General features: G+C 29.7%; 1 long non-coding RNA gene across 2 annotated transcripts; it reads right to left on the reverse strand.

Annotated features, from left to right (window-relative positions):
- Positions 1 to 1862: 1862 nt before the first annotated feature.
- On the reverse strand, positions 1863 to 8138 carry LOC146999452 (uncharacterized). 2 transcript variants are annotated; one of them, XR_015043450.1, is made up of 3 exons: positions 8014 to 8138; positions 6346 to 6452; positions 1863 to 3258 (listed from the first exon to the last, which is right to left on the reverse strand). It is a non-coding gene; the product is annotated as an uncharacterized LOC146999452 (long non-coding RNA). The 2 variants fall into 2 exon arrangements; XR_015043449.1 differs by having other exon boundaries at positions 7925 to 8106.
- Between the last annotated feature and the right edge of the window lie 694 nt (positions 8139 to 8832).

The following is an 8832-nucleotide window of genomic DNA, read 5'->3' on the forward strand; positions in this document are numbered from 1 at the left end:
CGGTCTTTAATGGTATAATCGGAAGCCCGCCCGCCTAGAAATCATGAGGTTAGGAGTTCGAAACTCGGCGAGGGCAACGTATATTTTCCCTGCCTATTGGCGCCTGAAGTAAAATGTGGTAGCCTATAATATGTCACTATCAGGATTTAGCAACTGATCCTTACCTTCCTTGTCGCCCTAGAAGTGGGGGAGAATGCAAGGAATTTTCTCCTTTATTACCGCAATGGAAAATTTGGCTAGGGTATTGCACCTTTTTCATATTCTGGCTAGGCAGAAGAGTACCAGGGGGAGCAGAACAGCCAGGCCACTGATTAAGAGGAGAGGCCTCCGAAGAACCTTAAGTTTTTAAGTATATATTTAAAAAAAATGAAGCTAAAATGTGGTCTGTATTGGGAGAATCAATCCCTAACTCATAATTGGCACTAAAGATATCTTTGGGACGGTGTATGTTTCAGTTGCTCCATGCTAGAGAAGCTTTTTGAAGTTGAAGTGGATTAAAAGCTATCTTCGATCAACAAGGTGCCAAGATTTAATGGCTTGTCAGTCTTTTTGCATTGAACATACGGAAGCTAAACATGTTAATGAATTTTTGACAAAACTATAAACAAACTTTCGTAAGTCAAAATTCACTAAAAACAGTTATAGCTTTTTTATTTTTAGAAAAGTTAACAATATTTTTTAAATCATCAAAAATAGCTGATTAATAAGCATTTTTAAATATAAATTTGTTTTCTAAATGTAGTTTTTCCCCTTAATCTTAAGACTTGCTTTTCAAATCAATTCAAATATTTAATTTTAATTAAATAAATGTTAATTTTATATTTGTGTTGACATTTTGTATGGTGATCATTCCGATATAGGGTGACCAAGTGAGATTTCCATCCTGAGCATCGATAATTAAGTCTGGCACTGCAGATAGAATTTTGCATATTTGCCCTATTTCTTACTTTGACAAATGTAATGATTTTACAAAATTACATGTTCTATTTGTACAACTTTTCCATCCTTAGATCAGTCAATATACTAAGCATAAAACCTATTTCAAACATTCTGCGTGTGTGTATTTATGTTTTATTTAAGCTAATAGAAAATATTTAATAATGGAAATTTCCTTCATCCAGAGTCAGTTTACAATCCATAAAAGATAATAAGATTAATACCAGTAATAATGTATAAATAATGTAAATAATGAGTAAAATGCATAATATATTTTAATAAATGAAGCTGGAAATTGCAGATGTGTGAATCTTGAAATAAATACTGATAACCAAAAAAAAACAGAATAGAAATTTGTGCTTATTTTAAAAGTGAATAATACAGGCAAAGTTAAAATAAAAATAAACATTATCAATGAAGAGTAACATTACTTATACTACATTAAGGGGAAGCAAATGTGTATATGTAAATGTGTGCATTAGTGGTATTTATGACTTTACACTGAAATTCTGATTCCCCCATGAGGGGGGAGGATCAGAATTTTTTTAATAGGTAAAGAAGCTAATGGGATAAATGAAACTAAGGGAATTATTGATATGTTGTCCTCTATTAAAGACATATGTGTTATTTTGTTCCATTGGCTAATTCATTTTCACATTGGACTTGTAATTGAATTTTAAATTAAGAATGAATCTGTGTGCTTTTTCAGGGAAGGGAAGTTATGCTTTATAAAATTATAAGTATGCAATATTTACAATTAAACAGAAAATGAGAGGTGTATGAAAAAATTACAAGAAAAAAAGGGAATTTTAAATATTTTGACAGGATGAAATTTAAAATGCTTATCAGTCATGGTTAATAAAACTTAGCTGAATATTAAATATATGTATCAGATTTATTGAGAATAAAAATTGAAGCTAACAGAATGATAATAATAAATTAAAAAATTTATTTACATGCATACAATTTTATGTTAAATATACAGAAAATTTTCATACGAGAATACAAGAATAAAGAATTGTTTTATTAAAGAGTCTTGAAATAACTGTAGCTTTTTCTTTCACTTTTAAATTCAATAACTCTTAAAATTATAGTGATATTTATAAAAGCATAATAAAAATAATTTGATTAAACATTCCTTTTACATATTAGGCCAACTAATATTACATATTACAGCTCATGAAATGTTTCTGGTATGGAAAAAAGGATCCTTCTGAAAAATTTTCTTTACATATATATAACTAAAAATGTATCAGTTCATTTTTTCTATAATTATGTTTTATGAAAATATTCTTAAACTATTGAAAAGAATGAAATTTCCTTCATTTTCAAATGATTATGAGATGGATTTTAATGTAATGCTGATAAAGAAGATATTTTTAACATTAAAACAGAAAAATCTAAAATAGCTAAAACATATACACCTTGGATAAAAATTTGCGAGGAAAAAATTATAAATATTAATGAAAATAAAATTTTCATAGCACATAATTTTAGCATTTTAGTAAAAAATTATAAAAATTGCATCATTATACTTTACATACAGCCACTTTACTGAGATATTTATTTCAATATTAAATATATAAATTTCATGTTTCATTTCCTATTTATCTATTTCACTATCTTCTAATTTGACAAATTTTGTCTCAAATCTCAGATAATGCATTAATTCTAGATTCAGCAGCAATTACTTTCACAAAACATATATGAAATTAACAAGATGCTATTAATTTTGTACGAAGGCTTTCCATATAAAATTAACTTCTCAGATTTTCTACATTTATATAGTTCTATATAAAAAGAGCATTTATTTAGGAACATAATGACCAATATGAAGTAATAATACATAATTTATAATTTTAATAGTCACAGCATACTGAGATATTACATTTGGCTCATTGTAGAACCATAGCCTGCATACCCAGCAATGCAATCATTACCATCCAATGATACAATCATTTTGCTTATCATATGATAAGCTTGCTTTAAATTGATTTCATTAAAGGGTACAATAGAATACCTGCCATAGCTTTTCAGTTTATTGCCATATAACTTTATCGCACTAAGCACAGCAACTGAAAAATTGGTCACAAGATTTGTGGCTTAATTGTCTGATTTTCCGAGATTTAGGTATTAAGTTTTTATTTTGACTGACATTCCTCTTTGGAATGTCACTGGGTTTGCTTGATGCAGCTACTTGCCCTGAAGATTGGCTGTTCACAGCTTTAATGAAGCTTGCCGCAGGGTGGTGAATTCTACTGCATAACTAAGCAAATAGCTCCTTCACATTTACAAGTCTGCTGCTTCTGCACACCTAATCAGCTGGAAGGGATAAAAATTATAAACATAAATAATTACAAAATCGATTCACAATAAATTTTATATTTTAGTTAATTTATTTATTGAATAAAATAAATGTGAAAGTAATTAGAAAGCAGCACTGAATTAAAATATTAGTAATACTCATAGTGTAACAACGCTGATACTGCAAATGCTAAATTAAACGAGTATTGGGACTTTAAAGCATTAGAAATGAGTGAGTGTTGCATACAAAGGTTAGCATTTTGGATGCATAAATTCATGTCACACATAGAGAAAATTATGAAAACTTCCATGCAGCCAGTCTATTTGGCAGGATACACAAGTAATAAACATGTTTAATAATGAAACATAATAAAAATATTAATAATTAATGAGGGAAAATTTATAGTTTTGTTCTTTTTATTTAAGTTAATATTTCTATTGTGAAAACTATCTAACTTAATACACTATTCACTTTCTCTTTGCCAGTACTAAACATTAATTCTGAATTATAATAAATTTTCTAACTGCTCTGTTATTCATTCACAATAGTAATGGCTTGAGTTAATTTCTTCTGCGTTTATTTCATTTATAACCTCCCAAAGTTTTCAACTACATTTTATCCTATAGTTCTAATCTGAGGTAATGTGCTGCAAATATCAAGTGTTAAACTGTCATAATAATAATACTATAGACAACTGAAGTTAACAAGCACATATTGTAAAGCTTCAATCATATGCAGAAGTGATTTATATGCAAGTACAGTCAAAAGTCGTTAATCCGGACTCGTCGGGACTTCGGCGATTCCGGGTTATCGATTTTTCCGGATTATAGATCATCAGTTTAAATCTGGTAAGATGGCATGCAGAAATTACAAAATTAAAAATATGAAACCATAATTTATGAAATAAAGAACAATTATGATCTAAAGGGTATCAAAATTTACAAAAAGAAAAAGCTTAATATTTATTTGTTTACTTTATTAAACATTTATTTCAATGTAAGTTGCTTCGTTTCATGTGATAACACTTTCTCTTGAATTCTATTAAACAGACATAATTTCTCGTTTAGTTACAAAGTTCCGCTGTTCAAGTCCTATAATTGCTGTGTTGAGAATACCGACTAATTTGTCAATGGAAATGTTTTCGTTTTCAATAACCTCTGGGTCACTTTCTTCACTATCGAAAGCGAATTATAATGACGAGGAACTTGATTTAAATCATATCAAAGACGGAGTACATAGACATGAAATACTATACTTAGTAAGGAATTATAAGCCAAATAAAATAAAAACATCTGCCCTGAAGATAAGGATAGTGCTGACAGATCAACTTCCAATCCGCGGCGTGAAATTGATAAACAGATTTCGAATTTCAGAACATACTTTCGCTTTGTAGATATAAATTACATATTAGTAAATATATATCGGAAATTCTATTTGACATAATCGAAAGTTCAAGCTTACTTTTATGAAATTGTTCTAAAAGTCTGCAAAAAATAATAAGCAGGATCCAATTCAAAGATTAAGGAGCAACGCAATGTGCAACATTAACTGAATCAGATAATTTTAGCTTAGCTTATACCTCCGTTACGCATTAAACGCGCATGTGCACAAACATATTCGCAGCCGTAAAGGTCTTACGCGCACTCTTAAACGCCTGTGCGCATGCGTGAACGCAACGCATGCGCAGAAAGTTTGTAGCTTTGAGGTCCGGATTATAGATCATTCCGGATTATGGGTGTCCGAATTAACGACTTTTGACTGTATATCTTTATCATTTGGCCAATTTGAATTCAACAAAATAATCTAATTTTCATAACTTTCTCAATTTTTATTGTCTGCAGATAATCAAAACCATTTTTAAAGAGGGACTACTGCACATTATTGTTAAGAAATATATCACATTGACATTCTTCAGCTTTATTACTTTTTAACTTTAACAAATTAATATTTAAGTACTAAAAATTAAATATAACACAGTTATAGCTCTGAAGCTATGTGACAGATGCGACGAGCGAAAGCTCTGAAGTCAGATTCCAATCAGTCTGGGTCGTATTTATTTTGCATATAAAACAATACATGTGAATTCTAGTTAAATAGAACCAATGACTAAAAAGCACTTGTTTTAAAAAATACATAATAAAAATGTATTTTTCATATTACATATCAATACAAAATAGCATATTAAAATAAAGTCGTAGCTGCCCGGATGGTATAGTGATTAGGGAAGCCTGAGTACAATACTGAGGGACCCGGGTTCGAATAACGAACAAGGCATGGATGTAAATTATCTGTCCCTTCATAGGAGGCAAAGGTGGCCTGCCTATTAGGTGCCTCCATAATAGATCACCATATCTGATTTTAGGAGTGGCCAATGCCGGCATAGGCAAGCATCCACCATTGGAAACAAAAAGTACATGTGCAAGAAATGGAGTTATTCTGATGCTAATGGTTTCATAAAATTAATTATTCTTTTCTGATAACTCGATTCATAATTATAATGTGGGGAAAAAAAGAAGAAATATAGAATATCAAATCTCATTTACTTTCCTAAACCAAAGTATGAAAGTAACAGCACAGTGTATAAAAATGTTGAACAACTGCATCGTCTGTTAACACAGTTATAACTGAAGTACTGTTTTGAAGAAGGGTATGGAGTTTTATGGCAATTAGCATATACTTTGATGCTTCTTATTTCATTAAAGCTAATTCTTATATATAGGCATAGTAATGTTTTGTTCATCAGCATTTTATGAATTATTGACAATTTCAAAACAACAAGTATAAATATGCAAAATAAAATAAGGAGCTGTACGACTTAAAGCTCATATAAATTGGAATACCTTATGTTGGAGCATTGCTGAACTCATACTTAAAACAGAATAAAATGATAAATGAAAATCAAAACACTACTATATATGCACTGTATGTTACTTCCTTATTAAAGCAGACAGTCTGGATATATTTAAAAGTAACAAGTTACAAATTTGGTGATTCAATCAGCTTATTTTGTTATGGTGTCTTTATTAAACAATAATCAAATGTCACCTATGGATATTCTAATATATTTTAAGAACATTAGGCTTAAATAAAAAGTTAAACTTTACCTTTCTGGATTTTGGAAAGCCTAACAGATTTCAGTTCACAAAAGTCCCATTTATTGCTATTACAGGCCACACATCGAGCAAAAGCTTTCATTGAAGGGCAGTTCAACCTGAAAAAAGAAATTAAATCACCATTTAAAATTTCATGATCAGGGTAATAATACAAAGGTTTAGCACTTGGCTTATAAATAATCCTGCTCTTTCAGAAAAATTTAATTGCCATGACAATAGATTTAGGTTGGTAACTTATTTCTGTAAAAAAATGTTATGCCCTTTCCAGGAAAAACATGAGCACACATATTTACCATATAACATATTCCTCGAAGTATAACACAATGGCTTCAAATCACATTAATTAGAAAGTTTGATTTCATTTCTACTTTAACTAGGTTGCCTTCATGGCCATATGACATACAATATATTCTTTAAAATAAAGACTAATGTAACAGATTCAAATAACAAATTTAAAAGTTTTGCCCCATAAGTGAAAACATAACTTTGTGAAATAAATCTTGCATCCAATTTAAGGCCATGAGAACTGATGTTTGACAAATACTAAAGAAAGTTTATTTATATTTTTGATGCATTAGACATGAACCTGATTTAATCAAAAAAACTTTTAATATGGGGGATAGGTTGGAATAGCTTTAACTTCTTTGATAAGCTGAAGCATGTTTAGAACAAAATGTTTTAATGACAAGTAAATTTCCATCATTTGCAAATCATTATATTATTAGAAAATACATTTTAATGAGATACTAACAACTATGAAATTTTATGCATAAAAAGAGTAAAAATTAAGCCAGTTATCATTTGGCTTTGTGGTGTCATCGAAGCTTTGCTTCTTCTCCCAGCATAAATTCTTTGGTGGTACACTACTATACTGTCAACAATATTGTTTTCATATTAGTTCCACAACAGTAAATTAACATGTTCCAGTTCAGAGTTTGAATGCATCTGAAATGTTTTGTGCACAGTTTGAATTTAAGAAAAATCTCTTTCTTTCAGACTTATATTTTCAGCTTAATATTCTAATGATTTACTTTTTTTGAAATCATATACTACAGTTATATCCATTTGACTTTGAAGGGAAGATTAATAATTTTTATCTTCTTATATCCTACCCATATATCTTTCTTTCTAAGTAGCTATGTGCAGAGTTAAAAAATGTATAGACATATAAAAATAATAAGGATAGCTTAATTATTTTTATTGAGAAAAATTAAATGTGCATAGCTATATATGTAAGAATACATAATTAAATTAGTCCAAATCATATTTAATGCATCTCCATATCTATTTTAATATTTTCATTTAATATGTATTTAAATGCACTAATCATTTTATCATTAGAATTCTAGTAAAAGTAAGAAAAAAGCTATAATAAATTAAATGCTGTTGTTGTTGGTATCATTTTAACTTTGCCCAGTTTGTCTTCATGGCAATAGCAATATTTATAACATATATAATACCTAAAAAAGGAACATTTTGTTATGTTAATAATAATAATTTGCTGCATTTTTTAACTCCCCAAACCCCATAAACGTTTTGCGAAAATATAAAAAACTTTATTTTCTTTTACCGTAATGTTCGAAAAATAAACCCCATAAACGTTTTGCGAAAATATGAACTAATAATGATTTGCGACTTTCAAACTTTATTTTCTCTTACCGTAATGTTCGAAAAGTAAACAGAAAATTTCCCTTTTCCTCCTTCAGGAAAATTCCCTGTGTGGGTTGCAACAATTATCAGGGTTACCATATTCTGGCGCATGTACGCTCACTTCCGATGTAAACAAATCCGCAATTTTGCCAAGTGCCGGTTATGGAAACATCCCCCACATATCAGCCACTTTTTATGCACGGGTTACGATAATTTACTGCAGTCGGACCCCGCTTTTATGCTCTACATAATTTTAAATATTTTATTTTCTGTATTTTGCATTTCTTTTTCGTTACGCGCTCCACATGTTTTGATTACACGCATATTTTTCTTTATATGGTGTCTTCACGTGATTTTTCGGCACACACACACATCTCACTACTTTATATATTCGTGTGCAATCTACCGCACACTAAAGCTCGCAGGCATGAGCCTAAAAAACTTTTATTCTTGCAATTGCACCTAAGCTGGTTTCTATCTGAGGTAAATTACTCAAGGGTATAACCAGGGCTTAATTTCTAAAATTAGAAGTGCCGAAGCCCTATGGGAGACTATCAAGAAGGAAGAAAACAGTAAATAAATAAAATAACTAAAAATTAAAATAATTAAGTAATTAAAATTAAAAGGCATGTAAAGAGCTGAATAAAAATTTAATATAAATTAATTTATGAATAGTTAAATAAAAAATAAATTATCGGACCTTGTCTTATTTTGGGCTCCGAATGGAATTACAATTCCACTCAGAATCTAAGAAGTACTTCAGCCGATCTCCGTTTGAATTTAAGCCCTGAATATGCATATAACTACTATTTGGATGGTGAATCTATT

This window comes from Stegodyphus dumicola, chromosome 1, assembly GCF_044657685.1.
Source record: "Stegodyphus dumicola isolate Sdum_Otavi_A_Nest chromosome 1, ASM4465768v1".
NCBI classification, from domain to species: domain Eukaryota; kingdom Metazoa; phylum Arthropoda; class Arachnida; order Araneae; family Eresidae; genus Stegodyphus; species Stegodyphus dumicola.